The sequence below is a fragment of the Neovison vison genome, chromosome X (genome assembly GCF_020171115.1).
Source record: "Neovison vison isolate M4711 chromosome X, ASM_NN_V1, whole genome shotgun sequence".
Classification (NCBI taxonomy): domain Eukaryota; kingdom Metazoa; phylum Chordata; class Mammalia; order Carnivora; family Mustelidae; genus Neogale; species Neogale vison.
The window spans coordinates 127,520,206-127,544,182 of NC_058105.1; positions in this window are offsets into that span (position 1 = coordinate 127,520,206).

Here is a 23,977-nt window from a genome sequence, read left to right on the forward strand (position 1 = left end):
TTCCCAAATTGTAGACATTCAAGACTGATGAAGGCAAGCTCTCTGTAGGTGGCCCAGCCCTTCCTGGTTTGTGTGGGAGTTTCCTGGTGGGGACATTGCAATACCCGTAGCAGGGAGACCTCTTATTCCAGAGCAAAAAAGGACGAATAGTTGCTCTCCGTGGGCACGTAAACATCCAACTGTACCTCCCTCTGGTGTTCACCAGGCTGCTTCCCCGAGCTAGTTTCCTTGTTCTCAAGAGCCGGCTGTCAAAATGGAGAGCAGCAGACGTGGCTTTGGGAGGAATATGGCTCAGTGATTAGGACAGGTCTTGTGAGTGCCTGGCATCCTTCAGGGCTTACTCAAAAGTGCTGATGAAAAAACTTCCTGTTTCAAAATAGATTCCCCATAGCCCTGCCATCATCTACCATTCCACAGCCCTTTTGACTTGCGATAGATTTTTCAGTCTCAGAGACTCTTCTGGGTCCGATTTCCTGGAACTGGAGCCTGAGCTGAGAAGTCACGGGCAAGTGATTTATTGATGGAGGGCTCTCAGGGGCAACGCCCCAGGAGCTGTGGGAAGCAGAAGAAGCAGGGAAAGAACACAGAGCAGGGTCTCACTGCAGATGAGTTTGTCTGAACTCAATCCCGTGAGTGGTTCTGGAGTGCCCGTAGCACTGTGGATGTGCTCTACCTAGTTCCAAGGCAGCTGGCCACTTGGACATCGCCGTGGTTGTACAACACAGCAGCAAAGTTGTGACACTCTTATGGAAAGGCAGGTCTGCATCCCCTCCCTTGACTATCAGCAACACCATGATCGCTTCAACTCACAGAGTATGGTGATGCTGACATTATGTGACTTTTTAAACATTTTGTTCAACTACACACAACCTAAATTTAACCACTTTTAAGTGTCCAGTTCAGTGGTATTAAATATCTTCATATTTTTGTGTGACCATTGCCACCATGCATGTCCAAAGCACCTTTCATCTTAACAGACCTGAAACTTTGTCCCCGTCAAACAACAACTCCCTATGTCCCCATTCACCTTGGTCCCTTCCAACTACTCTTCTGCTTTTTGTGTCTGTGAGTTTGACCATTTGAGCTCCCTCCTAAAAGTGGAATCATGCAATATTTGTCATTTTGTACCTAGCTGATTTCACTTAGGAGAGCGGCCTCAAGTTTCACCCATCTTGTAGCAGGTGTCAGAATGTCCTTCCTTCTCAAGGTGGACTTATAGTGCATTGTAATGTATATCACATTTGGTGGATACTGGGCTTGCCTCCACCTTTTGGCCTTAGTGATTAATACTGCTATGGGAACATGGATGTACACACAACCATTCGTGATCCTGCCTGTATTTGAGACATACTCAGAAGTGGGATTGCTGGATCACATGGGAGTTCCATTCTTCATTTCTTGTGGAACCGCCACATTGTTTTACGTCAAAGCTGTATCACTGTCCATTGCCCCCAAGAGTACTCAGGGGTCCCTTTTGCCTCTATATCCTCACCAATATTTGCTATTTTATGTTTGTTTGTTTGTTTTAAAGATGGGTTTGCTTATTTGAGAGACAGAGGGAGAGAGAGAATGCAGAGGGAGAGGGAAAGGGAGAGAGGGGAGGCAGAGGGAGAGAAGCAGACTCCCCACTAATCATGGAGCCCAATGTGGAGCTCCATCCCATGACCCTGAGATCAAGACCTGAGCCAGAATCAACAGTTGGAAGCCCAAAAGACTGAGCCGCCCAGGTGTCCCAGTTCATTTGTTTTTGTCATCTTGATGGTGTGTTAGGTGGTATCTCATTGGGGGTTTGATGTGCATTTGCCCGATGATCAGTGATGCTGAGCTTCTTTTTACATTTTTGTCGGATGTTATGTGAATTTTGAGGTCAGATCATAAAAGGTCAACCTTCCCCTGGTTTGCTGACATACTCACTTTTGGGGCCTTAATTCACCCCGCATGATTCCAATCACCATTCTTCAGGTCACTTGAAGCCATTTGAGTCTTCCAACTGAGACTCCAATTATCATGGAACAGGACAAGCTATGCTTACTCTACCGAGTCCAAATTCCTGAACCACACAGACATTATGACCCTAATAAAATGATTATTGGTTTTTTGTCCCTGAATCTGGTGGGGGAGGGGGCGCCTCTATACATCCATGGATAACGGGACCATGCTCCTATTAGTCAACCACTTCTGGGGAGGAATGTCACCTCCCAGCTATTTTCCATTTGGCTGAGAGCAGTTGGGGTAGCTCTGAACTTCTAGTAGTCAGTATTCTTTTTCTCAACAAATGCATGTGTACCCCAAACTGTAAAGTGTCAGAAATTGAACTGAATGGGCCACCAACAGTATCTGTTATCCAGCAACCAGTATCTACTAATATCTTTAGTAATCCCTCTTCCCTGGGCTAGGGATTAATATTTTTGCCAGGCAATTAGCAGTGCCAAATTAAAAAGAGATTGGAAACATGGGTGAGGACCAAGACAAAAGCAAAACAGGAGAGGCGAGTGATGGGCTAAGCCCATGAGGACCCCTTTTCACAATTCTTTCCAGGACTTGGCTGCTGGTTCCTCATTTAAAGATATACAAGGACAGCTAAATCTGTAGTGAGAAAATCACTAGAAAAAACTTTTTTTTTGCAGCTGATATAGACATTTGCAAAGATGTTCTTAATACTTTAAAAATGGTAGAAGAAATGAAGTAGGTTTCCCATTTAGAGCAAGGTAATAGGAACAGAGACACTTTCTAGCAGCCTAAGAAAAGAGACCTGAGTAGAGAAACACAAAGCAAACTTTAAAACAGTTGCTAAATGCTCATCTGAATATTTCTCCCACCATACAGCTCAGGTGATGTGATGGAAAATTTGTCACAAGAAGTCCTCAAATGCTTGTACAGTCTCAGAATGTGATTATAGGACAGTCAGCCCATTCATATTCCTATCATAAACGTTAGTCTATGCTCTATTGCGAATCTCCTTGAACCTTGAGACCTGGTCAATAGAATCTTAATCATGAATATGGAACACAGGGTGCCCTTCGTGAAGCCACTCAGCTTTGAGATCTCTATAAATAACTCTGCTTCTGAGAGCTCTTTCCTGACCATCCTTCCAAAGTCTCCTCCCAGGGCCATTGCATGAACTTATACATATTCTACTTAATGCTTAGCACTTAATGCTGTCTGTCACTTCTCTTACCCATTAATTTGTTGTCTACCTGTACCTTCTCCACAAATACCACCTCCACCTAAACCAACACCACTTCTCCATTGACTTCACGAAAACTGAAGGACGGCCAGGGCACTGTTTTCCTTTATCACTGCTGAATCTACAATGCGGGTGTCCTACCCCGCTCAAACAAGTGAGTAAATATGTGTTTGTTGTTGAACCAGGAGACAGTGGGGATCCTGCAGTGTTGACAATACCTTTGAAGAGTCGGGCAGTGTGTTTTCTGGGCAGACTCTGGTGCACTGGCTTAGATCTCATTTCCAGAAGATTTTTAGGGCTCTCAGCCCTCAGAAAAGGTAGACCCTCGTAGGAACATTCAGTACAGGAGAGATTCTCAGAACATTACCAGTGCCTTCCCCAAAACAATGAAAAGAATCTGGAAACACTGAGTATGACTTTCCACTCCTTCCCTTGCCTGAAATCGATGGCCATCTTCTGATGGGACCGCAGACCCACCCACTGGGGCCCAGTGAGCTTCTTTTCATTATCCAGGTCAAGTTTCATTTATAGAGCAAGTCTTCTGACGTCTCTCTTTCTCTGCGTTTTATGGCACTTTGTTTCTCTCTGCCATCCTGTGACTTCCATGTAGCTGAGTCTCTCATGTATCTAGATAGTTTCTGTGTGCTGCACCCCGCACCCAAGTCCCAGAATGGTGCCTACTGCAGAGAACGCTGTCACATACACTTGTCAAAAGAATTGAATGGATCTGTGATATGTTCTTCTCCTTGGACTGGGACTTTCTCTTCTTGGCCATGGTCTTTGTGAGATGCCCAAGGAGACACAACCGGCATATGCAGTCCTCTGTGAGAGTAACAGGTAGGCACCATCCTCCAAAGACAAATCACAAAATGGCACCCGTTTCTTGCAACACGGCACGTCAACTTGGGCTCTGTTTCCTCTTGCTCACCACTCAGCACATATTGGATTAAAAACAGCAACTTTTAAGAATATTTGAATGCTGGGGCACCTGGGTGGCTCAGAGGGTTAAGTCTCTGCCTTTGGCTCAGGTCATGATCCCAGGGTCCTTGGATCGAGCCCCATATCAGGCTCTCTGTTCACAGGAGCCTGCTTCTTCCTTTCTCTGTGCCTTCTTGTGATCTCTGTCTGTCAAATAAATAAATGTAATTAAAAAAAAAAAGAAAAGAATATTTGAATGTAGTTTCTATTGGTTAATTTGCAGTCAAATGCTCTACCATTGAGCTATACCCCCTCTATTTGTTAATTTGAAAGATGTTATTAACCATGAGATATTTCACATTCTGTGGTACAGTGGAGCTCGCACAAAAAAGCAAACACATAAATGTTAATGAAATCAAACTTTTCTTCCCATCGCTTTTGCTAGTTGTTCTGAAAGCAGATTTGATTTCGTATTTGACTTCTCATAAACTTCTAACCACCTCCCCTCCTCCAGTAAAACAAATATGTGTGTTTTGAAATCTAAGTTAAGGTAGTGTCCTTAGATGTGTATCTGTTTGTGAAGTTTGTGTAAATTTCTTCCATTTTTAAAAAAGATTATTTATTTATTTATTTGACAGACAGAGATCACAAGTAGGCGGAGAGGCAGGCAGTGTGGGGGGGAGGTGGAGTAGGCCCCCTGCTGAGCAGAGAGCCCAATGTGGGGCTCAATCCCAGGACCCTGAGATCATGACCTGAGCCAAAGGCAGAGGCTTAACCCACTGAGCCACCCACCCCAATTTCTTCCATTTTTTGCATATCTTCCATGACAGGCATATATGAGCGAATGCCCAATCAAATAACAATTAACTCCTTTGTCTGGGAAAAAAAAATGTCACGTTCTCATTTAAAACTCAGTGACCCATTCACATATTTTTAAAAGGAAATGTGCCTTTCTGAAAGTGGAAACTCCGGAGAATGTTGCTAGCGGTAAGAACATTTAGTGCTGAATACGCCTTCTGCTCCCAAAATTGACCCATTTACCAAGTGACTGAAAGTGTTACAATGTTTCTTGGCTTCTCTTTCCCCACAAGTCTTATGGGAAAAATCATCTTGTGCTTTGTGCACCATTTGCAAGTCTCTGAATGAGACAGCGTTGATACACATATGGTAGAAAGTATTTCTAATGCAGAAGCTGAAGATCGTCGCTTGTAGATGCTTGTCTTGGACAGAGCTGTGCTTGGGAAGAAAACATTTGCTTCTTTAGCTGGGTGTCTTTTCCTTAGAACTTAGGGTTTCATCAAACCCAATGACATTAACAGCAAAATAGAATTACAGCAAAAGGAGACAAAGTAATGCCCCCTCCCCAAACGTCAATATCTCCATCCCCAGCGCCTGTGACTATGTTGTCTTCCTTTGATGGCAAAGAAGGAAGTAAGGTTACACATAGAATTAAGGTCTCTAGTCATCTGACGTTAAGACAGGGGGATTGTCTTGGATGATCCATTTGGGCCATATGGAATCAGAAGAGTTCCCACACATGAAGAGAAAAAAAAAAAAATACAGCAGAAGAATCATAGGGATGTGATTTGAGAAAGACTTGACCAGTTGTTGATGGCTTTGAAGACAGAAGGGAGCCGTGCCCCCAAGGAATGCAGGAGACTCAGGATGCTGCAAAAGACTAGGAAATAGATTCCCTTAAAGTCTGCAGAATAAATGAATCCTTACTGACCCTTAGATTTGAGCCCAGCAAAACCGATTTCAAACTTCTGTTCTCCGGAACTATAAAATGGTAAATTTGTGTTGTTTTAAGCCACTAGCTCTGTGCTAATTTGTTACAGCAAGCTTAGGAAGTCAATACAGGCTCCTCCTTCAATCAGGGGAATAAAGGACAAAGATGTCATGAGAGGGAAACGGGAGCATTTCCTGGAAAGTAGTGTATTTCGTTGGGGATAGGTGGCTCCAGATAGGCAGGGCTGGACATAGACCAACTCATCATCTTGCAGGACATGAACTATCATCTACTTCCAAAGTATTTCTTCTCTTATCACTTTGACTTCATCTGTGCTCAGTTTTCCAGAATGGTCCTCCACATCAGTGAGAAGTAAGGATATAATCCCTTCATGGTTCACACACTGAAATGCTTTGGGCATATTGGTTTGCATGGACTCTGCTATTAAATTTCGCTGTTCCTTTTAATTTTTTTTTTTTTTTAGATGGAGCTACTGAAAAATTAAAATTATGTCTCTGGTGTGTATGGGTGTCTATCCTTGTACTTCTCTTGAGCGGTGATAGTCCTGAACAAAATTGCAAGTGACCACAACCCCAGCCTGTTTCCTCTGGAAATTAATTATCACTAGTCACTGGCAGTGTTGATTATAACTATTTGAAATTTCCAACTGTAAATCCGATGATGGGAAGAACCCTCTGAAAATCATGTCATTGGATCTAAAATATATACAGGCTGTGAGTCATGCCTATGTACCATCTACATTGACCCCCAATGCCCCCCACCCAGGGAAATGTAGATGCCTGGTCCTCTTCCTGTAGAAAATGTACAGCCACTCATTCAAAATAAATTAAGGAGATATCATAGGAGATAAGAGTATCTTTCAGTGGTTCTTTTTATAATTTTCAACCAAACGACTCATTTTGTGTGCTGTCTAATCTTAAGATGATGGGGGAAAAATGGTTCTAGAATTCCATTTCTTCTTTCAGACTTTCGAATGAAAAGTGAGTATCTTTTGGGATTTCTGTTCACATGAGTGAAACGTTTAGGAGACTGGTATCTATCTGTATTTACATTCATCTACATTGCTAAACACATGTATTTAACAAAAAAATGACTGAGTGCCTTCTGTAGATGAGGCACGTTGCCAACAAAGGAAACCTAGAGCCTACTTCTGTAGCCTTCCAGCTCTAGTAGGGGACGTGATCAGGAAGAATGACCCAGAAGCACAGACCTGGGCAGCTTTTGCTTCTGCCATCAGGATGGAACTGCAGAAGCCCAAGTAGAATGAAGAGAAATTTCCTTAGCATTCTGAGCACCTGAAAATAGGAACTCAGAATAAATGTGTCGGGGGGCACGTTCAGTATGGTGTCCTCAGTGTCTCTTGCAGGTTGTACATGCCCATCCTCATCCCATTGGCCTGCTGGAGTTCCCCAGCAGATGTCGTGGACAAGGGCTCTCAGCAGGTGGACAGCTTCTCTGTCAAGTTCTGTCTTCCTACTTCTCAGCAGGGGCCTGGGTCGATGGGTCAAGGGCATTAGCCTCCTGTCCTGGGGCAGGGGTGGTGTTTCCAAGACCACACCTTCCCTCTGAAGGACTTGCCCCAGAATGACTTGGCGCCCCAATCACTGGCCAAATTAGCCCCTTACTAACACATCCTTTTTGGCTTATCTCCTTCTGTCACTTTCTCTGCTTCCACATGCATGCTGCTTGTGAATAAACTCTCTGCACCCAACTTCTCGTCTCAGGGTCTGCTCCTGGGGAAACTCAAACAAAGACATCCATAAGAACACGATGCTACATCAAGACTTCTGAGCCAGTATCAGCAGAATTTCAAAACATGCCTCTGTTCTTGAGATTCTGGTACATGCACATTCCAAAAATCACAATATTTGATTAATGGTAGGTAACAGTAATGGCTGTGGACTCATGCCATGTTAAATACAGCTATATAATGTTACAGCTTTATTAAGAAGACGTTGGGGAGAAGATTGTAGTGACAGACCAAGAGTCTCATACACAGTTAAGAATCCCACTTAAATAAATTAGTGAGAAATTCTTCTCTGGACACCTGGAGGCCTCAGCTGATTAAGTGACCAACTCTTGGTTTCCACTCAGGTCATGAACTCCGGGTCATGAGATTGAGCCCCTTATCAAGCTCCCTGTTCAGCCAGGAGTCTGCTTGACACACTCTCTCTCTCCCTGTCCCTCTGCCCCTCCCTGCCGCCATGTGCTCACTCTTGCTCTCTCTTTCTAAAATAAATAGATTGAAAAAAAAAATAAATTACATCTAGAAGCCCTCTCTATTCTTACAGCATTTCAAATTTGGGGGCACAGATCTTGCTTTTTTTGGTGTGGGATGGTCTGAGGGACGAGCAAAGTCTTGAAAGCCATGGGCAGTGTGGAGGACTTCAACCTTGAAATCCCGTGGAGGCAGATCAGAGACTTGTCTCCATGCAAACAGAAGTCATGGACCAACTGCAAACGAAGTCGGAGGTATTACCTGATGAAACTTTCATCAGATGTCTCTATACTAAAGTCAATACAGATGGGATTTTCTAGGCTTTTATCCCGTTGGAAGATATCTGCATATGCAAATATGGCCCAGGGTTCAGATCAGCTGTATTTCTCTCTCCATAAAATCCCAGGAAACTTACTCAGATTTAGAGCAATAAAGCTATCTGAATGCTGTTGCCCATTCCTTTTCTCACCGTGTAATGCTACGCTGATCTGCCTGTCTCTCTCTCTCTAGGGTTGAACACTCTGTGACAGTAGACTCTGCTGACATAATAATAGTGTTTTGGGAAGTGCAGTGGTAACCTAACTAATGTATCTTCCAAAAACAGAAGCGTTTATTAAGAGGCAGAGTAACTGGGAGAGTTTCTCGACTTGAAAGCCGACTGCTGGGTTCCATTCCCAGTTCAACCCTGAGCAGATCACTCTGTGCCATCGTCTGTTCAGCTGGAAAATGGGATTTGTGGGACTGTCTACCTCCAAGTGCGCTAATAGGTTTATTCGGTCTCAACGCCAAGTATGTCTACTGCAAGGCAACTCTGGCCCTAAACACCTGCACTTATTAGCACCGGCCCCACAAATTAAGACCCCCAAGAAGACTGTCCTAACTTCAGATGCCAGCCTGTAGGTGCCCAGGCCACCCATATTTTGGACCAACTGGCTATGAATTTAAGGGGAGATTCTCACGAACCTCTCAGGTTGTCAAATTCACTAGAATGACTCACAGAACTCAGGAAAGGACCATACTTACAATGGCATTTTTATTATAAAGGACACATATAGGCTGAGGTCTGGGAAGGAATGCAATGCTTCGGAGCCCTCTTCCCATGGCATCTGCCCTCACCACCCCATAACACCACAGTGTTCACAAGCTAGGAGGCTCCTCTAAGCTTCACTCTCTACAGTTCTTATGAGGGTTCCACTGGGTAGGAAAGACTGAATGATTGCATCGTTGGACACATGTAGGAGAAGTTCAGTGTCCAGCTTCCTCTTCTCCCCAGAAGTTGGGCAGTTGAAAGCCCCAAGACTCTGATCATGTGTTTGGTCTTTCTGGTGACCAGCTTCCCCCCCTGAAGCTATCCATGGGCCCCACCATGAGTCACCTCATACAAATACCAAAGATACTTCCATCACTCAAGACATTCCAAGGATTTTAGACAGCTGTGCCAAGCACCTTGGCCCTAAGACCCCACAAATGACTTATTATCCCATATGTGTCAAGGATGTACGCTTAAAGCTGGCATATAGTGAGTGGCCAATATATGACAGCCAAAGTTGGAGTAGGAAGGGGACAGGGTATCAAAGGACATATTTCATCTCATCTTAAAATCTTCTTAATTTGAAACATGTTCAGGTGCATTTAAGTTTCTGCATATCCACTATTCTGTCCACTCAGAAGAAATTCTAGGAGAACAAATTTATCAACTCTTTCTGTGTTCCTCCAAATATTTGCTCCGTTTGGTTCCCCTAGTTTATCACATTATTTTCTGTTTGTTCTATTCCTCATTTCTTTGGGGAACATTTTTATTCTTCATTCTGTCGGCTCAAGAATTTTTCCTGTGCCCCACAGTAAATGCTCAGTGATTTTCTTTTTTGAACAACTAAATCAATATTTGCTGAATATCCTCAGATTTTAACCTTTTGCTTTCATTCTTAGCAGACATGTATGGAATGAACATGGGTCTTCTTTCATTTAATACATCTTTATCCATCATAGCAGCCAGATGAAAAACCATCTCAATTTCCTCTTGACTGGCCATGGTTTCCTAATTAAAACTATTTGATACAAGGTATAAACAAATTTTAATTTAATTTGAATATATGTGTCTGCGCTGAAGCATCTGACTTCTTAATTGGCTCGTTTAAATCAAAATGTCAGGGACCAGGTAGAAAATCAAAACTAAAACACGAAAATGGGGCCCATGGTGGATATAAATCAGTTGTAATCTGTTTCATTAAACTGCTGACCCATCCTGGCTGAGTTATTGCATTTTTCATAATCTGTAGATTCCAGGAGAGTTGCTATGTTCTACATTTAGACATAGTGTGATTTATTCAAAGGGTCCTTCCCACAATCAGATTTGAAGTATGAAATTTCACATATTCTTGGGAGACATTTGCCAACACCTACTGATGACTAATTTATGAAGGCAAATGGAGAGGAGGATGGTCAGTTGCGATATTACTTCAAGGGCAGCACTGTATAATAGGTCAATGAACAGTCTTGTATGAAGGGCATGTCCATTGAGCATGATTTTTTGGATGTGTGTTTGCTTAGTGTCTCTATTCCAGAGCTGAAAATGGTCAGTAATCATCAGTGATGGCTAGAGAGCCTTCAGGGGAGCCTCCTCAGGGAGATAGAGAAGGAGGTGTCGTAGGAGAAAAGTTGGCATATTTGACAAGGTTCTCTAGAGAAATGGAACCAATAGGAGATATGTAAAAGAGATTTGCTATAATGAATTGGCTCTTGGGATTGTGGAGGCTGAGAAGTTCCATGATCTGTCATCTGCAAGGTGGAGATCCAGGAAAACCAATGGTGTATTTCTAGTCCAAGTCTTAAGGACTGAGACTTAGGAGGACCGATGAAACAAGTTCCAGTCTGAGCTTGAAGATCTTGAGAACTAGGAGAACCAATGGTCTGCTTTACTCAGTCTACTGATTCAAATATGGCTCTCATCCCGAAACAGCATCACAGACACACCCAGAATAATGTTTGACCAAATGTCTAGGCACTCCTGGCTCAGTCAAATGGTTACATAAAATTAGACGTCACAGTTCTCCAAAGTGTCCAGGTACCCCCAACCCCTCTTTAAACAGAGCATATTTCTCTTTTCTAGTGCACCTCTTCAGTTCCTACAGAGTCTGAACACACATAAAAGACATCACCCTACAATATTAGGAAGTAGGTCAACTGTGTGCTCTATTATTCTGACCTTAAACCCACAGGGCTTCCCAAGAGCTCTTGTTAATGTCTGTTCTCCCTCTTTTCTGTTAGTCCTTCCCCTCCCTTATTGCAAGCCATACTTGCTCCTAAATTTATTTTTCATTCTGAGGCATAAATATTTGAAAAATGTCAAGAGCAACATTTTCCATGACTTGTACTGAGGAACATGAGCCCTGATTGGTAGAGGCTTCTTGAAGGAAGGTTGTGAGATCAAATGAAACCGAGAAATGTTCTAATGTCTATTCTCATGATGTGGTATTACCATATTAAAGATAAACAAATCGAGAAGTCAGAGATAAGAAACTGATTAAAATGCTAAACTTAATTTTTTTCCCACCAACCAGATGACAATGCCTTTCTTTCCCTCTTTCCTATCATCTATTAGTATCTTTTGAAACTGTTGTTCTCCTTACCATAATTTGGGAGATGCTGGTCAAAAGTGATCTGGCAATCTTGAGTGATATTTGTATGAAATATGGAGCAAGTCTTTATTTTTTAAAAGATTTTTAAAATGTATTTGAGAGAGAGAGAGCACACAAGCAGTCAGAGCAACAGACAGAGGGAAAGGGAGAAGCAGGCTTCCCACCGAGCAGGGAGCCCAGTGTGGAGTTCAATCCCTGGACCCCAGAAGCATGACCCAGGCCAAAGGCAGACACCCAACTGACTGAGCCACCCAGGGACACAGGAGCAGGACTTTAAACTCAAAAGTCAGTGTCTACTGTGGTAGTGTGTAGGACATAGTGTGGCTACACATCTTGGAAAGTGGAGCGAACAATTTCTCCAACTGCACTGGGTGAAATCCAGCTAAAAATAAGGTTAAAGAGGATGAGCAAAGGTTCAACACTGATTCAAGTTCAACTCTACTTTATAGTAGTACAGTTGGTGCCTTGGTATTATTTCGTAAGAACTAGTCATTGACATGAATTATTTAGAAACAGGTCGACCCTGTATCGGAAAATGGATTTCCATTTTCAAAACCTAAAAGAAAAAGAAAACCCACAGAAAAATTTTTGACAATCTGAGATGGCTATTGATATGTAGTTCTGTATTTCTGGCAGATTTTTTTTTCCTCTTTTTCTCTGATTCTGAATGTTTTGAGATTTGGGAGCCTACTTCCTTTAAATTATATGTATATTACAGTGCTCTGGGCTGAAGTCATCAATGAGTCAGAACGTTAAAAAAGAAAAAATGGAACTCTATGTGAAAGTAGGATGGTCTTTAATATACACATGATGGAAGATTAGATACTGAAGGAAGTAAACGATTATTTGTTCATAAAAAGGAATGAAGTCCTGACCTGTGATATGAGATGAATGAACCTTAAAAGCAGTATGCTGAGTGAAAGGATCCAGTCTCAAAAGGTGATGTAGCTCATGATTCTATTTATATGAAATGTCCAGAATGAACAAATGCATGGAGATAGCACATCAGTGGTTTCCAGGGGTTGTAGGCAGTGGGGGGAAATGGGGACAGGTTACTCATGAGGTCAGCGTTTCCTTTTGTGGGGATGAGCAGGTCTGCAACGAGACTGCATGATACTTTGCACTATATGCCATGGAGATATATGTATATATTGAAATGCTTTATTTGACACTGTGTAAATTTAACCTTGGTTTGCAAAAGAAACAACTAAGGCGCAAAAAATATTAAGACTTGCCAAGAGGGGCACCTGGGTGGCTCAGTGGGTTAAGCCACTGCCTTTGGCACCGGTCATGATCTCAGGGTCCTGGGATTGAGCCCCACATCGGGCTCTATGCTTGGCGGGGAGCCTGCTTCCCTCTCTCTCTCTCTGCCTGCCTCTCTGCCTCCTTGTGATTTCTGTCTGTCAAATAAATAAATAAATAACCTTTTTAAAAAAATACTTTTTAAAAAAGAAAAGACTTGCCAAGACCACTTATTTTTTGCTAATACCAATGACTCTGGACATAGGATCTAGGGGAGAAATTTTTACCATGAGCCAGAGAATCTCCTTCAGTTGCCATAATGAATATGTCACACACACCATGAATTTAAAACATTTATCTCTTTATTTTTTTTTTAAAAAAGGAACCCTATTTTTGTTTTCCTCTCTCTGCGTGAGATGGCGTGAGCTTAACCCAATGGTTTTTGCAGTTGTGGTTTTGAGAGGGACTTGGGGAGAACAGTGATCATTGAGCTGGATGGTCTGTCCTATTGCTGGTGGGTCCTATGCCCACTGGCTGTGCCTTGTCTGCTGGGGAATCCATTCCTCGTCCAGCCTGGAAATCACTTCACAAGCTCCAGCTGCTGTAGCCCAGCAAAGGGACATAGAGAGGCATCAGGCAGCTGGAGCTGTGCTCCATTCCTCTTCCTCATAGGAGTGTGTGACATTCTAATTTGTGGGATGAGCCCGGTGATTTCTGTTCCTCTGCCAGATGCCAGGATGTTCACGGGGAGACCTCACAGGACTGCTGCACCCATGATAGACCGTGCCTTATCTCTTACCTCTCCTGCACCCACACAGGGAAGGGCCTCCCACAATTATCCAAGCACCCTGTTCGGATGCAGCCTCCTTGCCCACATGGCCAACCTCTTGTATGGGATGTCCTCAGCACTGCCTGGGAAAAATCTACGTGTTCCTTAACAGATGTCTCGACTTTGTTCTTCCACACAAAATGGCACACAAACACCCACTTCGCCACTGGGAACAGTCAAGATTGCTTAGAATCAGGGCATCATAAACAGAAGGGATTCCTGAGGGAGGTTGGCTCTTTCTCCGTCGCTTTAGGGAGAAGGGACTGGTGGCTTGGAAAAGGAGTTTTGGTGTTTCAGAGGAGGGCAAGTGTAGAAATGATGTCCCTGCCTCCAAGTTTGGGTTTCCCGATGTCTGGGTGAAGGCGATGCCTGGGTCACCTTATATTACCCAGGGCCAGTGGAACAGCTGGCGTTCTTGTGGTAGTATTACTTGTGGCCACTCCATAGAAGGTCGATGCAGTAGACTTTATCCCTGTGTATTACCTGTAACAGGTTTAAAAACACTGTAATTATAAAGTCTATGAAATAACATTTCCAAACGATATAATTCATGGGGCTTCTTTTATGGGTTGAGCATCCTCTTCCTGCCCAGCTCCTACAACTCCCTCTCCCTCCCCATCTCTCCGTCCCTCTCTGCTGCAAGGAAGCTCATAGTAGAATTCTGTCCACGCTTTATTTTTCCAACGACAAAGTGCCACCTGCAATACGTACATCATCGCGGCACGTTGGCAATCTTTGGTAATGAGATTCCGAACAGAAGAAATGAAGGATAGCGCCTAATTGCTTTCGCTTCTCTGGAGATCCTCCGAGAAATGTTAACATCTGGCATTGTATCCTTGCTTGAAAGGTGATTGGGTTTTCTGAGAGCAGCTCTTTCCTGATTTTGCAAATTCTCCTCCCTCTTCAGAGATGCTTCAGAATTCAAGAAAGGAAATGAGCTTCTTTTCATGTGAATATGATTTTGGGGTGGGAAGGAGGGGACCCCAGGTTCTCGGAGGTCTCTTTCCTTAACGAGTGACAATTCTCGAGGAAGAAAAGATTTTTAAACGATATATATATATGTGTGTGCATGATTACAATGCCTATATACAGTGAGATGCCTGGAAGATTTGATTAAAAATTAATTTTTCAAAATATTCCATTGATTTTTTTCAGTTCATCTTTGTCCCTAAAGAGGCTGCACTATTGTCATCAGATGAATAATCATGCAGCTGGATATTTTATTTTTCTGTAGAATACATCACGGATGCTTTTGGTTGTATGCATTGGTTGTTAGCCTCAGATTATTTTTGAAAAAATACATCTCCTGAGGGTGACTGTGGTGTCAGCTCCTTTTATTTTAATGGGTGTATTTGGTAATAGCAAATATACATGGCAATGCATCTTTGGAGAGACCCTACAGAATGCTCCTAATTTTTCTCTTCTTCAGAGACCATAAGCAAATACATTATGAGGCTCCAAAGTATTAGACTGTAAAATTTAGAATAATGTTGTTTATAAGGCGAATTCCTAGACCAGACTTCCCCTTTATTATTCTTTCTCACGTGGGCGTTCTGCTCAGAGGGGCTGCCCGCCTGGCTTGAGATGCACAGGTAATTCATCATTTAGATTAATTAAATACTCCAATTCTGTGGTTTTCTTTACAATCTGTGACAAATTGGCGTTGGCTGGAATCTCAGTTTTCAGCTTAAAGACAGTAATCCTTTTCCCCACGACAGTGTGTGTTACAACCACCACCACCGTCTCCAGACTTGCCCTATCAATCCCGTTTTTAAAAACGGATGGAGCCATAGCAAGGTCCTTCGCCAACCAGGTATTAAGTTCGAAAGAGCTGACACGTGCCTCATTTTTCTGTCCAAAGACAGTGAGCAGAGCCTCATGTCCATAGAGTGTGTTGAAAATTCTCATTGAAACATGCACAGTCATGTAAATGTAAGTAGCATGTGCTCAATGACATTGGGGGCTTTGAAATACTTGCTTCTCAGAATTACAGCCTTCACCTATTTTTACCCATGTTTGCCCTCTTCTAGAAACTCACTGAGTGTACCTATAGGATGGAATGTTGTATCTTGCCCCAAAGCAGGAAGTAGAAAAAGTCATTACGTCGTAAGAAAGGCAAATGAAAAGCTACTCTAAACCTCCTGGAAACTTCTACTTTGATTTGTGATGTTAGTAATATGATGTCTTATATGTTTCAGATAGAAGTGGTCCAGGAATATAGAATCCTGTGTGGTGAGTTTGACCAGAGTACTATTGTTTGGGTTACACAAGAGGAGACAGAGAGTTTGAGTGACTTTCCCAAGATCACACAGCTCAAGAGTGAGGAATCCAATGTGTTCCTGTAGAGCTCTTCCTACTCTTTGTGCTGGGCGAGATGTTCATGACTTGACATTTTCCTAGGATGGCCCAAGCTGGACCTAAAAACCAACTTACAGGGAGGCATTAATGAAGGGGTGTCCATTTATTAGAGAATATTCAAGCCAAGACACAGTTGCCAGTAGGTGGTGGATGTTGGGGGACCCTGAGAAACTTTGCATTTGCCAAACGGAGATCAAGGGGCCAAAAGTTGTTTGCAAGGATGCCCAAGACCATCTGTGCAATTTTCTGATAAAATATATGAGAAATCATGTGGGATCATGGATGACACCCAAGACATACGGTGCTTATCTGAGGCCAGAGTTTAGCAATCTGTGGTTATTAATGCTCCAGTAAGTAAATGGATAAGTGAATCCTAAGGAGAGTGGGGGAAAACCCAGGACATGGGAAACTTCAGAGGTATGTTTAATGGCCTTTAAGCAGATCAATATATTATCGATTTATTTAGATGTGGAGAAAGGGGAGCTGTCCTCCTTTTCTGTAGAAGAAGTTCTGATAGTTCCATCAAGAGAACACAGGTGGAAAGATTGTTAGGATATTGTTGGGTGAAGGTGTGAAAGATGTGGCAAAAGTTGGCAATGCAGTGTGTATCTGGGGCAAAAAAAAAAAAAAAAACCAACCGTGATTGAGTCCAACCATTGGTGACGTGAGGTGATATCGAGGCAGGAGTAGGGGCAAGCTTGGGTCTAGAGAGAGATACATGGGGAAGATGTAGGAGAATCTCTGCATCTTTGGGTTTCTGTTTCCTCATGGGTAGGATGGACACAAGGACCACCTCCTAGTGGAACTATGGGATCTCAGCATATGTTCTATGCAAAATACACAGCAGACACTGACTATTGCTTCTTTTCCCCTTGCCTCGATTTGTTAAGGAGAGAGATGGGGAATTATCTTCAAGGTGCCAGGAGGGGGTGAAAAAGCTTATGTGAGCCATTTATTTGCTCCCAGTTTTCACATTTAGCCCATCAGTTCAACCAGAATAGCAGTTATGATGGAAGCAAATGAAAATTCACTGCATCCATGTTTCCTCTCTAGCTGTTGTTTAATGGGAAACTATTGCCACTGTGCACCAGGCTTTATGGAATCTCCCAAGTATCAAGTAGACTACAGGTAATTTATGTGAAAAAAAAATGCAGTTTCGAATTATATATGAGAAGGTCCAGTCCATTTCAATTTCACTAAAAATGAAGACATCTTCTGTGCCTCTGCAGCTGAGGACTGTGGTTAATAGGCTCCCCATCTTTTGGGAAGAGGTAGTGGGTAGACTTCTCCTTCCCCAGTTACTATCTGGATGTTTCAGAACCCGCCAGGATCTGCCATGGACGCTGGGAATAGGAAGAAGTTTGAGTAGTTCAGATTTGCCAGGCCACTGAAACGCTCTCTGTGGGTATGAGTTTCCTTTTGCTGCTGTAACAAGTTACCACAGATGTAAGGCAACACAGATTTATTATCTCATAGTTATGGAGGTTATACTTGTAAAGTCAATCTCGTGGGGGCTAAAGCAAGGTATCTGCAAGGCTACACTGCTTCCAGAGACTCTACAGGGGGGCCCCATGTTCTTGGATATTAGCCTCCCTATTCCAGTCCCCCGGTTGGTCTTCATATCACCTCCCACCAACTCTGATTTCCTGACTCTCTCTTATAAGGATTCTGTGGCTACACTAGATCATCTCCCCGTCTCATAATTCTTGACTTCATTCCATCTTTGAAGTCCCTGTTGCCTCCCAGGGTAACATATTCACAGGATCTGGGGATAAGGACATGAACATGGTTGGGAGCATGTGTCATCCTGCCATACTGGCCGTAGTATCATGAGGTTAGTGGGCTTCTAGGAGACCCTCTTGAGTGACTCTCCTGTGCAGCAGCCTGGAGGCACAGACACAGAAGAGTGCACGCCAGCCATGATACAGTTACCTGCTCCCATACCTGTGGTCCTCTTCCTCTTCTCTGGTGTGAGTCAGGCACCTGAGGCAGTTCTCAGAGCATCTCACTTCCAGGCAACTACATCAAGCTCTCTCAGGGCTTCTGATGAAACTCATGCTCTTTACTCTCTTGAAATCTTCCCCCAAGGAAATGTTGCTTCTGCATTCTGATCCACACTTACATGCTTGCTGTGGAGATGGGACCTCAGAGCTGAGGAATAGATCCTTTCTCAATTCTGCATCTTTGTCTCTCACCTCCTTTTGGTATGTTGCATCAATTACCTCCTGATCCCCCGCATCCTTCACATGTTTAATGTGTACAGAATTGTTGACAAGTGGACCACATGAGGTCGTTCTGTTAGGGCCATACAACAGAGGCAAGATGGCTTTATGGAAACAAATACAGATTTTGGAGTTCCACAGGCCTGCTTTCAAATGCCTATTTGCCCAACCATGGACAACTTCTCACATTTCCCAAGTCTCACTGTAGTGGATTGAGTGCATAAATTGCCTTATGTAACACCATCTCCACATTCATGTCCTTTGTAATTATCTACTTACAGCTCAGAGCTTGAAAGTGCTTTGCTGAAAGCCCTGCTTTGTTGCCGGAAATGTGTTTTCCGAAAACAGGTCAGCATGGTTGGATGTTAGTTTCCTTGTGACTGTGAACTAGGTAAGGATTAATTATAATGATCTGGTGAAAATGCCCATAATCTCATGGTATGAATTAAGTGTGGCAAAATAAAAGAATATGCACTGGGCTCAGACCTGACCCACAGACCCATTCAGAACTCATGTTGTAGGGTGCCTGGGTGGCTCAGTAGGTTAAGAGTCTGCCTTTGGCTCAGGTCATGATCCCCCCAGGGTCCTGAGATCAAGTCCCACATCAAGCTCCCTGCTCAGCAGGAGTCAGCTTCTCCCTCTTCCCCTCCTCCCACTCATTCTCTCATTCACTCTCTCTGCTGAATAAATAAATAAGATCTTGAAGGAGAAGGAAGAAGTAGAAGAAAGAAGAAGGAGGAGGAGGAGGAGGAGGAGAAAAGGAGAAGAAGGAGAAGGAGAGGAGGTAGTAATAGGACTTACCTTGTAGTCCTCTCTTTCTCTGGACTATGGACTTCGTCTTGTGACTTGCTTTGGCCAATGTGACATAAGCCAACATTTGAGAAATCACTTCTGCTTCCTACCTTTGACCCCAGTCCCTGCCATAAGAACAAGTAGAGAGGCTAGCCCATGAGAGGATCCCAGCTGAAGTCATTCTACACTAGCTAACCCATAGGCTAGACTGCCATCTGAAACAGACTCAGGAAGGAGCCCCCCTCAAGATCAAAGAGCTCATTCTAGATTGGAAGTACTTCCTCGCTGACTCGGATCTGGGACAAATAATAAATGACTGTTGTTTTCAGCCACCAAGTGATGGAAGTGGTTCGTTATCAGCAGCAGCTAACTGATATACTCAGTTCCTTTGTGAAATGAGGGTTATAATACCTATTGCATATGCATATTGGGAGAAACACATGTACAAAGAAAGCTTTATGATCTGGGACACTCAAGATATCCAAGTGGCAATGGATTTGAGGATGATCATGTAGGACTGGGATCTTTTTGTGTCATGTAGAAGTGAGATTCTGATTAATACAGAACAGATTTTTTAATGTAAGAATTCTTGTTTTCTCCTTGGTTATACTGTATTTGAATTTTAGATATTATGGTAATTCTTTTAAGAGTTTGGATTTAGGTGAAAACATTTTTTGCCTTTTTTCTTTTTTGCAGGGGGTGGGTACAGGGAGCGGCTTTAAAATTGCCTGTTTCATATCTTTCCACAATAATTCCTTGGTCTTAAAAAATAGATTGGCATCATCAAATGTCCATGCCTGACAATCTGCCTTTAAGAAAGTAAAGGCATATAAGTAGCACTGTCATGATTTCTGCAGGAGACATTGCGCTTTTATGAAAATTTATATCCTATTTAAATGATGCCTCTGAAATCATTAATTTTACTATTTAGCCAAGAACCTTTGCAATTAGCTATTTAGAATTCTGATCCTTAAAAGCCTTCATGAAATGTGACCACCGAGCTTCATGCATAGCATTTTTATAGTTTTAGGTCAGCATGACAAGACTCAGATTGTTTATGACCCTGAACTAGGAAAAGATTAAATTAAAATTATTTGGTGAAACCAGACATGCTCTCTCAGCATAAATTAAGTGTGGCAGAACAGAAAGAATGTACACTGGTCTCCAAACCAGCTCAGGTGGTTCTTTTTACTGGGCTCCCATTTCCTCATCTATAAGGTAACTCACTCCCTTGATGGTTTTATTAAAAGTGAAAAAATAATGCATATAAGGTGCTCAGTAGTGCTTTGGGATGTGGTAGACATTCAATAGGTAGTAACATTTTGTTAATACAAATTAGGATTTTGATTACGTGGTTTTGTTTATATCTGAAGACATCATTGAAGATGCCAAAATGAAGGTCAAGGCATGAGGACAATAGAATTAGAAGGTAGGGTGGCATTTGGTGGAGGGTTAGATGAAAGGGAGCGAGAATGAGCACAGATGGTAGAGGGATCTAGGGGCACTTGGGTGGCTCAGTTGGTCAAGTGCCCAACTCTTGATGTCGGCTCAGGCCATGATCTCAAAGGTGTGAGATGAAGGTCCACGTTGAGCCCCATACTGAATGTGGAGCCTGCTTACAGTTCTTGCTCTCCCTCTCTCTCTGCTCCTCCCTCCTACTCACTCCTGCTCAAGGGGGAAAAAAGAAAAAAAAGGATAGTAGAGAGATTTCACAGCCATCGATCCGAGTCTCCCTGCATCCTAGCCTCAGGAAGTGGAAAAGATCCTTCAACAATAGTTTTAAGAAGAGAATCTCTGATGTTTCATGGACCAGGACTTTTGTAAACCAAAATGAAGAGTGAGAAAGATGAAGTAAAAAGTCCTACAAAATACAAGCTCACGGTCTCATTGTTAGAGTCCACAGACAGACATCAACTGTATCAAACCAATACATACATTTCACCATGCTGACTCTCCATTTCTGTACGTAGCTTGCTGGGAATGGCAGCCATCCATAGACCACATGTCGGGTCGCACTGTCCTAATGCCATCTGACTGAGCCCTCTTCACGATGCAGTGCTTCCTTGTATAGTAGCTTTTACAGGTCTTTGAGCCACCATTATTCTTTCCAGGGAGAGATCACCTGTGGTTTCATGAGCTGGTTTCTGCTATTTTCAGAAAGCTTCAATTTTTCTTTCCAAGACCTCAATGAGTGCTTGGAAATGATAGGAGCCACTGGCTAGGTACAGAGAATACAATCCTGTCTTCCTGCGGGGATGCTCGAAAGCATTTTGCTTAGGCAAATCTGAGTAGGTGGATCATGATGGTTTTGCCAGATACCAATGGAACATTGGTTTGCAAATTAGAGCATGCAGTCAGGGAGAGAAAGGGCTCCAGTTTGGACTGTAAATGCAAGGAAGGTTGTCACCAGAAAACAAAATTAGAACTTTTCGTGGTAGTCAGGGTGCAGGGTAACTGGTGTCCTTACCTGCAGACCTTTCTTCCTGTGGTCCATTCTCCAGGCTGTTGTTAGAGTAATTGTTCCAGTGTGCAAGTCTGATCAGATCAATCCCCAGCTTCACACTTTTTGATATCACTGCTCATTTATATATGAGTATTCTGTCAAACTCCGCTTGTATATCTAATGTTCCATACACTTTTCACTCGTTAAGGAGTAGCGATGCTTGATGGGGTGAAAATCTGCTTTTTTATTACTATCACTCTTCCATTTCTCTGCCCAGACAGAGACTTTATTATATTTAAAGGTTCCCCATTAGACCATGCTTAGAAGAAATAGATTCCCTTGCTAACTTAATCTTATATGACAAAACCTAGAGGTTTTAGCATGGCAAATCCTTAATTTTACCCATTTTTCAGGAGGAATACACCATAAAAACCCATTTGTATGTTAGCTCATCATCAGTTCTGGGCTTCATGCCTTGTCCACGCTATTCACTTTACTTGGAGTTCAATATCGCGTCCCATTAATATCCCAATATCATTTGGTCTTTAAGACTACTTGTTCTTTTTAGACTTAGCTCAAAAGTTACCCACTTGAGGGGTCTATTCTGGTCCGGCAATAACATACCTCCTCTTCTGTGTTCTTATAGGATCATATGTTTGAACTGCTTTTTCCCATGTCTTCTTCTCTCTTTAGACTGGGAAACCTTAGGTGGCAGGGTCTGTGTTGTTGTAACTCTGGGAAAAGTAAGGTAACTGTAGTAGACAGTATGATAGTTATCCAAAGATATCCACACCCTGATTTCCAAAACCCTGTGACTCTCTCCTATTACATCTAAGGAGGGATTAAGGTAGAAGATGGAATTGAGGTTGCTAATATACTGACCTTAAAACAAGGAGGTTATTCTAGACTCTCTGGGTGGACCCAAGATAACAACAGTGGTCCCTATACGGGGAGAAAGTAGAAGCGGAAGAGGGACCTATAGTCATGGTGGTATGAGGAAAAAAACTCCCCATTTATGCTAGTGAAGATGGAAAGGTGGCCATGAGCACAGGAGGGCAGACTGCCTCTAGAATCTGGAAGTGACAATCAGTGGATTCGCCCCTGGGCTTGTAGAAAGGAATAGTATGCAACACCTCCATGAGAGTCTAGCGAGATCCCTTGTGAACATCTGACCTCCAGAAGCACAAGATTAAGAATGTATCGTGTTGTGTGGTCAATGTTATAGTCACAATGGGAAACTAACACAGTCACTTACAAATATGGGATACTTATTAAATATTGGTTTGGACAATTGAATGCAGAGCTCACCCAGAGGGGAGGAGTGGGACTCCTTTGATATCGAGTAAGTGAAATTCTCATCCAGAGTCCCCTTCATGGACAGTATTGAGCTTAGGACGGTGTTGAATCTGCATGGGAGACTTTCCCATCAAGTGGAAATTTATGGGGTCAAGCAAACCTATCTTAATCTTTGACAGTGTTTTTCCATATGTCTTCGACTTTCTGTTACTGAGACTCTGCCTTTCTCGACATGATCATGACATTTTTGGATATAGACAAAACCCTGATTGTAAGGTTTTTTTGTTTGTTTTTCCCCAAGTTCCTCTTACTATTAACTTAATAATTTGACAACAGGACCTGGGGTAACATTCATGGCATCCCCCCCTGCTTTTTTATGGGGTATTCAAGTCTTGTTTCCCATTAAATCCCTCCACTGGGGACTGAACCAATTTAAGAGTCTACTGATAGACCTGGGGTGGACTGTATACATAGTCATGGCTACTGTGCATAAAGGCACATTGAATTCATGGAAACATTCCCATTACAAGGTCATGGGGCTTTCAAGACACATTTCCAACCTCCTTGCATTCCTAAGGGATCCAGGAGGAATACAGTCCTTTTATTAGAGTCATGGTCCCTGTGATTGAGAGAATCTTTAATCACACTGTGTTCTGTATTTGGTCTCTTGGAGCTTCTGGACGCCACAGATACAAGATGACTGTATTTGTGGTCTATTGCAAATCATCTCAAAACTCAGAGGTCTAGAATGACTAATCCAACCTTTCTGTTTGTTTTTGCCTCATGATTTCTATAGGGCCAGAAATTCGGGAACAGCTTAACTGAGTGATACTTTTCTTCTTTTCCTTTTCTTTCTTTCTTTCCTTTTTCTTTCTTTCTTTCTTTTTAGATTTTATTTACTTGAGAGAGAGAGACTGAGCATGAGCTGGAGGAGAGGGAGAAGCAGACTCCCCATTGAACAAGAAGCCTGATGTGGGGCTCAATCCCAGGACCCCTGGAATCATGACCCAAGCCAAAGGCAGACACTTAACCCACTGAGTCACCCAGGCATCCCTTAACTGAGTGATTCTAATTTGGGGTCTCT